At 38.6% G+C, this 9,590-nt stretch overlaps 1 protein-coding gene across 1 annotated transcript in view; it reads left to right on the top strand.

Moving 5' to 3' along the window:
- LOC148646745 (NACHT, LRR and PYD domains-containing protein 3-like) overlaps nt 1–9,590 on the top strand; it is a 2,700,574-nt gene that overhangs the window by 1,773,641 nt on the left and 917,343 nt on the right. The gene's annotated exons all lie outside the window — the stretch shown is intronic.

Raw genomic sequence — 9,590 nt, 5'->3', positions numbered from 1 at the left:
CTATCTATTTTGAAGGACCTTCTAAAGACATAATACGTAAGTTGTGGTTTGGTAAAGGCTGTTCCTTTTGTTATTTAAGATGCATACCATACACTTGGGGACCATATTTCAGGTGGGTTTTAATAGGACTTTAGGGATATGACTGCAAATTGTGTGGTGATTCATAGGACTATTATTATATGATGACTGGCAAGTGTTGTGGAGTGCTGAGTCATTTTCCCTTTAGTTCCTTTAGTGTTCTGTCTGTCCCTCTATTCCAGTTGTGGGCTGTACTGCGTACATCAGTTCTGACTGTGTGGCAATTGATGAGCATCTAGACATCTAGACACTGTATAATTCTATATGTGAAGTTTGATTCTTGTGCTTTTCAAATCATTCTCAATCAGAGCAATCCAATTGTTCATTATGATATCAATTATGTTTCCAAATTCTTATCATGTTATGTTAATTAGCAGATACTATTGGAATATCCCTAACTACCAAACTTTTATTAACTTTTTATTTCTGTATCTTGTTTTTGCTACAAAATGTAAGTTTCTGAACCCCCTTCCACTTGCCAGATATTCTATAAATACCAGTGACTCTCATCTGAAATCATAGTAATTATTTTTAATAAAAAGTACATCCTAATTGCAATTTCCTCATACAAGGTTTCTGATTATTTTTATTTTTTTATTTACTGTATATTGTAAAACCTGTTTAATTAGTCCCCTGTTAATTCCATTTTTTATATCTGAGCTTTTCAAACGATCATTCTAATACTTTTCTAATCATCTTTGTGTGTATTGACCAAGCAGAAAGGGCACAAGAATGTAGCTAAAGAGGCCCCTGTCTTTCATGTTACGACCCAGATGTCCTGATCAAGACAGCGCTAACCGCATAACCTACCGCTTTGCTCACTTACCAACACACCCTCTCCTCTCAATGTATTTAAGCACTACTCACTTTGTCCTCCTCTCTCAGTATTACATTTACCTATTGAGCTCCCCTTACCATTGGGATTTCATTTAGAGTGTCTTCGTGTTTCCGAACCCCTTTTGTTTTTTTTACTTTGTTTCTCAGATTGCGGCTTTGTGTGACTTTAGGACTTTCTCGGTAAAGGACTTCTGATTCCCCATTCTGACCAAATCTTTTGGATAGTGACTTCAATATTGAGGAACTTCTTGGATACCGCCCTGTCCACATAGGATCCATCCCTCCTTTGGTTTAGGAAGATGGACTGTAACATCTACAGTAGTTCCATTTGGCTCTCATGCTGTGATCTCAGCCACAGAATGACTTGGTGCTCTTTGTGTGTGGGGAAGTGAGGGAGTTTGTCTTTCACAGGACAGTGATGACCCAGTACTCTCCATGATGGATGTTTGCCTCTGACAGCTGGTTGTCTAGCAGAGAGTCATCTGGACATGATCATAAGGTCCAAGGTCACTGTTCATCACCCAGAGGAAGACCCAACAGTGAGAGATCTGTAGGGTGGTACTAGAACCTAGCCTGACAGCATCTCAGCAAATCACCAGCTTTGAATTGTTTAAAAGATATTCTTTCTGCAACAGAAGAAATCCTGTGTTCTTGAACCAGGTGTTATCTTTGCCTTAAATTTTAAATAAGAAAGTTGGACTCATTCTATTTGTCAACATGTTGAATGTCCAAATATATTCAGCAATAAGCTGTAGCCGGGACAAACTGATTTCTCTCACCTGTCTACCTTTGTGGCCAGACCCAGGAAAACACAGACCATTTGTGCCAGACCGAAGTTCAGCAAGACGAGGTTATTCACAGGTGAAGCCAACTTCACTGCGTTTCCAGCTGACTGATAGAACTAGCCAACTCCACAGTGACCCCGCGAGACACGAAAGGCAACTGGTACATTGTACTAACAGCCAGACCCAGACACCACTGTGTTCCTGAGCTGATAAAACTGCAAGGGAATTTCTTTCTTTAGTTTCTTCTAAAGTTTAAGAAATAAAAAAAACTGTCTGAAGAGCAGCAGTGCTTCAGTAGTACCAGGAGATACTTACAATATATCGTTGATGTATTCATAAAACAGTTAACAGTGGAAGATAATGAATTTAGAGAAAAAACGTTAGAGAAATATAAAAAATAAAGATTTTCCTGAAGCTTCTGAAGTCCTTTGTAAATGAACGAGACAAAATTCAGCATTAACACAGTGTGACAAGACAAAGTGGGGATGAGACATCAGTGTTAGAGAGTTGTGATACACAATGAATCATGTCAGTGGTCAATGGTCAATGAATATTATGAAGCTGACAAGAGCTCAACACTCATGAGTCATTCTGAGAGCAATGTGAGTAAAAACACATTTAGAATGATTTTCTAACTTATGGTACTGCTGTCTGGCAGAACTGGGAACCTGGATTCAATTCCTGGGTGCTAACTGTGTGGAATTTGCTTTTTCTCCCTGTGATCTCCCTATGTTCATGTGGGTTTCCTTCTGGTGCTCAGGTCTCCTCTCACAGTCCAAATACATTGTAAGAATAACTGGCTGCTGGGGAAATTGACCCCAGTGTGAGTGTGTGAGTGTTTGTGTGTCTTTTTGTGTCTGTCTGTCTAGCAACCGACTGGCTTCTCTTCCAGAGTGTATCCTGCTTTGCACCCTTTGCAAGTAATGCAAGTCATGTGGTATTACATAGGCTTCTCAATTTACTTGAGGGTTGTGTTCCGGAAACCTGCGCGTATTGTACATTTAGCGCATTATAAGAAACTTTTTACTATTTAAAATAATGGTAAATGTTATAGTTGCGTTACACGTGCATAAGTTTGACCCTACTTACACCCTATACAGATGCAGCCATTCAAAATGGGTATACCCCGGTGGGCGTGTCGCATCAAAACGCAGTATCACGCGGTATATCGCGTCATTTGACGTCATGCTGGAAAGTATCCAGAATCACCTTGTAAAACCACCAGGAGGAGCCTATAAAGCTTAACCTCTCATGTACAGCATTTGAGCTTTTAAATTTAAACTGTGTATTACAGCATGTTAATCATCAGTCATTAAAAAGTTGGTATATTTTATGAAAGCAAGATTGCTCAGTTGGACAACAGTACACAACCTACCTTTATCAGAAATATTTATGCATCAAAGCCTTTACCGAAGATATTACTAATAGTATTAATAATGAACGACTTTGGACAAGCTGTAAACTCAAAGTATTACGCTGGTCCACATTCTTTCTAACCGTCATTTTAAACGAAAATACTTTTAGTTTTTTCTTTCACAAACACCACAGCATTTCGTAGATCTAACTAACGAGGACAGGACATTACCTACAGTAGCCAATACGATAAAGGAATGACTTTTTTTGCTAATTTCTTTTTTTTCACATTTGTACAAGCACTTGGAATCTGTCCAAGCCCTACTTTGTCAGGCATTTTCTTTTACTGCAACGGACATATAAAAACTCCCTTGCTTTTAACAGAGCGTTTCATAATTTCTAACTACGAAAATTATTTAAACTGCAACACTTTTCATTCAACCAGAGGTAAAAATATCACAAGGATCCTCAAGAGCACATCAAAGACTGTATGAAAAGATACTTGTATCAGATACATGAGAATCATGAGAATTTTATCAACGCTTTCTTTTCCGTATACCAGATATTATGGAACCACTTCAGAAGGGTGTCAGCCAGTCAGATTCCAGGAATCGGAACTTTAAAGAAAAAATACACAAAAAAAGTATTTAACTAACATGTGAAATAGCGTGTAAAAAAGTGGTAGTTTTAAGCTTTTCTGCTAATATAATATGGAATTGCGTATCTAAAGAAATTAATAACGATATGATATTTGTGTACTGCGACAGGGCTGTGTAGGGCTGTTTTGCCTTTCTCTTCATGCGACTTCCCTAGTAGCCCACTGGTCTCTGTGCCTGATTACTAAACCTACAGGTTGTGTGTTTAGATCTAGCTGGTGCTGTGACTTTTTTTTTAACAAACATGTCTTTGAAAAAATAGAATAGCAATATTATGGACAATTAATTGACTTTCTTATTTCTAAATATCACAACATGTTCGAATTTAAGTCATTTTTGATAACAATGAATAGTCACCTTCTTTCCTTCTGACAATGGTCCCTGCATCTGCTTCCTGCTTCTATTGTGTGTGAGTCGGGGGGGATCCCTTTAGATCTCCCTTCAGATTTAAAAGGTTATTAATCATATCTACGGTGTCGCATCTTACCAGTGCAGCTGATCTTTTGCTGCCTGGGTCAACTATCACAAAGCTTTAGAGAACTTAACATTTCTATTATCAACAAATTGTAAATACGACGTTTACATTGGCATTATTAATTTTTCACATGGGTGTATGGAGGCTGGACAGCTTGTTCCCCCCTCTCGCCCCTCTCTGTGTACAGTAGAGCCTCCTGTGCTGGCTGGACAGGAGGCTCTGCTGTACACAGAGAGGGGTGGGAGGGGGGAACAAGCTGCACAACTGTGTGGTTGAAGCTGATACCCTGGATTCTCTCCAGACACAGCTGTAGGGGCTCCACCATCCAGGACAGGAGGCTCTACTGTACACAGAGAGGAGCGGGAGGGCATCCATAAGACTCAAGTAATAGGTTTATTCCATGCTGAAAAAAAGAAGAAAGAAAACACATTCCATAAGAATCAACGCTTTTATATATCGCCTTTAAAGGTGGCTTCTCAAAACGCTGTTATTACAGGATAAAAACAACACTAACAGCAACAACAACAATATTGTATTTCATTGCACTTTGAAAACCAAGTAATAACTTAACTATATGTGCAAATGTTTTATGATATGTCGCTGTTGTGAATGTCTGTGGAGTGTATCTTATTTGCCTGTCTGTCCTGGCTGTGCTCTCTCGCTCGCCCCCACCCCCCCCTCTCTCTCTATTCAATTCAATTCAAGGTGTTTTATTAGCATGACAGATGGGTACAATCAGTGTTGGGTATTTACTTTGCTTTGAGATGCCACTTTTAAAGGTGATATACTGTATAAAATCAAGGCTTTAACTTGCTTTAACTCCGCAAGTCTGAGTTCTTGTGTCTGTCCTATCTGAACCCGAAAGTATTACAATATGTATCTTTATAGCAGGTGGTGTACAACTTTTTAGCATAGATTACACTTTTCTAAACTGTATTTAAAAAATAAAAGTGATTACAATCTAATCTTTCCACATTTGATCCCAGGATCCCAAGAAAAATAAATCTAAACGGGGAAAAAGTTATGCTGAAAGTTAATTAAGATACTTAGAAGACAAAGATATCAATACCTGTATATGTTGCATTTGTCTGATTGTGAATCAAAAAACACATATATTTAAACACACGTTTACGATTTAAATCAAAACGCGATTCAAATCAATATACTGTAAATGTTTATTTTGTAACGCATAGGTGACTATTCATTGTTATTAAAATGACTTAAATTCGATCATGTTGTGATATTTAGAAATATAAATTTGTTTGGTGCGAGTGAGGTTTTATTTAATCTCTGACCAAGGGAAACGTTTCATTTTTTCAAAGAAATGTTTGTTAAAAAAAGTTGTGGCTCCACCGGGATTCAATCACAGACTGTGTGACATGGGAGTCAGGAACCTAACCCACCGGCAAGGTCACATGCAGAGTGCTGAAAAAGCACTACAGAAACATTATCAACAGACAATGTACAGCGTGTACTATTCTTGTGTTGCGGTACATGAATATAATTATATCGTATCATGTTAGTTAAAGACTTCGATGCTTAAAATGTTTAGGGAGAAATGGAATACTGGTGTGTATTTTTTCTTTAAAGTACCGAGACCAGCCATATACTTTTTTTTTACTTGTTTATGTTCCAAAATTAATATCGTTTATGGCCTTCACATGCGTTACAGTATGCTCCTATTCTTTTTATGCTCAGCTACTAAGATTTCCATATAAATATTCAATATTAAAATGGGCAAAGTAAAGACATTTAAATCTCTCTACGACCAACCAACGGACCAAGAGTGCCCCTGTCGGTCAACCAATCACGTACCAAGGTATTTTGCGTCAACGCGCGTCACGATGCGCGAGGCCCTAGCAAATTACCTCCGGTACGTGTCTGTACCGCGCACTTTGAATGGCTGCATCTGTATATTTGATACTGCATAATTAGGCAGTTGTTGCAGCTCTAATTTGATTTGAGACAGTGGTGATCTCTGTCTTGATGACCAATATTGCAGCCCAGCAGTTATGTCACATAGACTACATGGTGGTCTGAAATGAGCCACATGTGTGACTGGACGCTGTGCACGGCTGGCAAATAGCATTTGATTTTGATTTAAGTGTGGGCCAGAGTCCTTTAGGAACCTGACTAGTTTGCATTTAGTAATTAACAATGATGTAAACTGTATCTAAAGCCTTGGGTTCTGGAATTCAGTTTGGTTCATTGTATTAAGAGTGTGTTCATACTGTAAGAAGACTGTTGTGTATAATTAGTCAAATCATTTCTAAAAACTGAAATATGGCCACCTGGCCTTTAGTTTTGGCTTCAGTAATAGGGTGACTACATTTATTACATAACATATCTGTGTAATCCAGTTTGGAGGGGTTTGAAAAAAGTTATTTGCATATAAGTGGTTATTTAACCGAAGTGTAACAGCACATTCTAGTATTTTTGCAAGAAAGGGTAAATTGGAGATGGGGTGAAAATTATTTAGATTGTCCAGAGCCATGTTAGACTTTTTTGCTATAGGGGTAATAGCAGCAAATTTGAGGACCAGTGGTGCAACACCTGTGCTCAAGGATTCATTTATTATATTGAGGAACATGGGGCAGAGAGAAGTGAAACATGACTGAAATAAAGTGGTGGGGATGGGATCTAATATACAAGTGCTGGATTTCATATGTGAAGCCAGTTTTCTGATGGATACAGAGTCAAGAAGAGAGAAGGTGGAGAGAAGGGAACCAGTAAAGTTGGGGAAGCAGTGAGGAGGTGTGGAAGTGACACGCACTGTGGTGAGAATGTGATGCCGGATCTTGGAGCTAAAGAAATCTAGGAATGTGTTGCAAGGTAACGATGAGACAGGTAATGTGATGGGGCAGTTAGGCTTAAGCGGTCTGTTGATGATGGAGAAAAGGTGTCTGGGGTTGTTTTGGTTATTCTCAATGATGTGAGAAATAGGTGGATCTAGCAGTCTCTATCGTATCCTTATATTTAGACAAGTAATCTTTCCAAGAATGCTAATGTACGTTTAGGCCAGAAAGACAACACCTACGCTCAAGTTTCAGGGAGACTGACTTCATTGATTGATGATCAGTGTACCGGGGGCAGAGTGAGAAAAAGAGATGGTTTGAGTTTTTAGAGGAGCAAAGGTGTTAAGTGTAGATAAAAGAGTGCTATTAAGCAAATGTATTTTGTCCTCTAGAGGGTCAGAGGCAGAGAAACAAGATAAGGAGGATAGAACAGAATTTGTGAACCTAAACTGATCAACTGATTGCCAGTTGTAGAAATTTACAGAGCATGAAGGGGGAAGTGTTAGAAACAGGTAATTCCAAAAATAAATGAATAGTTGAGTGATCAGAGAGGCCTAGTTCAAGGGAAATGACTCTTTCAAGTGAGAAACTGAAGAGCCAATTGTAATGATGAAATCTAAGGTGTGTCCTTTGTAATGTGTTGGGCTGAGAACAAACTGGATTAAATCAAAGCATCCCAACAGAGCTAGAAAACCCTAAGCCAAACTGGAAGAACTTGAGCCAATATGTATACTAATATCCCCAAGAACAAGGATCCTCTTAAATCTGAGGCATAAAAATTAAAGTAAATTTCCAAACTCACCTAAAAGGGCGGATAACTAGTTGATAATTCAAGCAGGTAGAAGAGAGCAGGAGTGTCTGTTTAGGAAAAGGACCAGTGGAAATAGAGGGAGAGAAAATACATCAGTTATATATAAACAGCTGTTATTGTTTTGAGCATTGTAACTAGCCCTGCTTCATTTCTCATTAGATAAAAACATGTTTAAAATGTAATTGCTGGGGGACTCCAGTAAGGAGTATGGCTTTTGTTTGAACTGTTTTTATATCAAAAAGGATTTCACTGGCCTGTCAAATGTAGGAAGACTGGTTATGGGTGTAACTTAAGTACTGTATATTGAGGTGAATGAGTGCTCAGTTTATGTGTGACCTGTTTATTATATTTAAATATCTTGTAGTGACATCTAGAGGTGATACTAATAACTGACAATGAGCAGGTCTCTGGAGTTGATCAGATACATCTTTGGACTGTAGATAATTATGTTCATAAACCCACTCACATCTTACTTTCTCACAACATTTATGATTATATATGCATCTGGTATGGGTATTTGTATATGCTGTGTATTTTGCACAATATCACATTTAATCACCTGTCAGAGTGTTTATAAACTGCATCAGTGTGGCCTGGCTCTGGCTCTGAGGGAGGAATGAGTTACCACTGAAGTGAAATGGGCTGTGTTAACTGGAACTTTTTACTTTAGGAACACTTACAAAGAACCTCAAGGTGACTACCATAATGTAAAGGAACAAGTAATAGGTTTATTCCATTCTGAAAAAAAGAGAAGAAAGAGAACACAACGTTTCGGCCGTGGAGCCTTCTTCGTGTCACCTGCGCCTGTGGGTGGAAGGTTGCTGGTTTGAATCCCAGAGCCAGCAGAGGAATCCTGCTTCATTGGGCCCCTGAGCAAGGCCCTTAACCCCAGCTGCTCCAGGGACACCATATAAATGGCCGACCCTGCGCTCTGACCACAGTCTTCTCTCTTCCTGTCTGTGTGCCTCATGGAGAGCAAGCTGGGGTATGTGAAAAGATGAATTCCTACTACAAGAAAATTGTATATGGCCAATAGCGTGTATGTTACTGTATGTGAAATTATTTTTCTTCTTCAGGCTGTGAGTGAGAGTGAGACATTTGCTTTTATACATTATACAGTACATGTATATATTTGGGTCTTTACAGTAAGACTACTGTAGCAGACCCTGTATCCCCAAGAAGAAGTGATTTCACGAGGAAGCCATGAGGACAGTGAAAATGAGAAATGTGCAGATTAGAAGAGGTTTTGTGGGGACAGACCTCACACTTCAATGTGAATAACCCAGAGACATCATGTGCATAATGTCCTTTCAGTTATTGTGGACTGGTAGTCAAAACGTGAACTGACAACACGTTTTTGAGCTTTCTTTTCTTAAAGAGTAATTGCCTTGTATAAGCATGTCTGATTTTATAAAGAAAAAAACAAGATTTATTATAATGATTCCTTCAGGAGATTTCACTGACAAAATCATAGTGCTGTTACACTGGAGAGAGCAATGGCCAGTTCTGCCTCCCTCTTGTGGGCAATACTTATAACTGCAGTCTGTGTTTCTCTTTGATTAACACATATGAATGAAAAACATCCAGATCACAGGTGTCTCACAGTAGCGTCTGTGATCTGTCGAGCAGGAAGCAATACATCAACTTGTACCATGTATAAAATAAAAACACAGTTTACACAGACATGTATACAGTACATGAACATACATAAAATACCTAAAATATAAGTAAGCATCAGTCATGTTTACTGTAAATGGAATTCGAGAGAGAGTGAGAGAAAATGTGAGAGAGAAACACATT

The sequence above is a fragment of the Lepisosteus platostomus genome, chromosome 16 (genome assembly GCF_059453375.1).
Source record: "Lepisosteus platostomus isolate fLepPlt1 chromosome 16, fLepPlt1.hap1, whole genome shotgun sequence".
In the NCBI taxonomy this organism is placed as follows: domain Eukaryota; kingdom Metazoa; phylum Chordata; class Actinopteri; order Semionotiformes; family Lepisosteidae; genus Lepisosteus; species Lepisosteus platostomus.
This window is presented reverse-complemented; position numbering and strand designations above follow the sequence as displayed.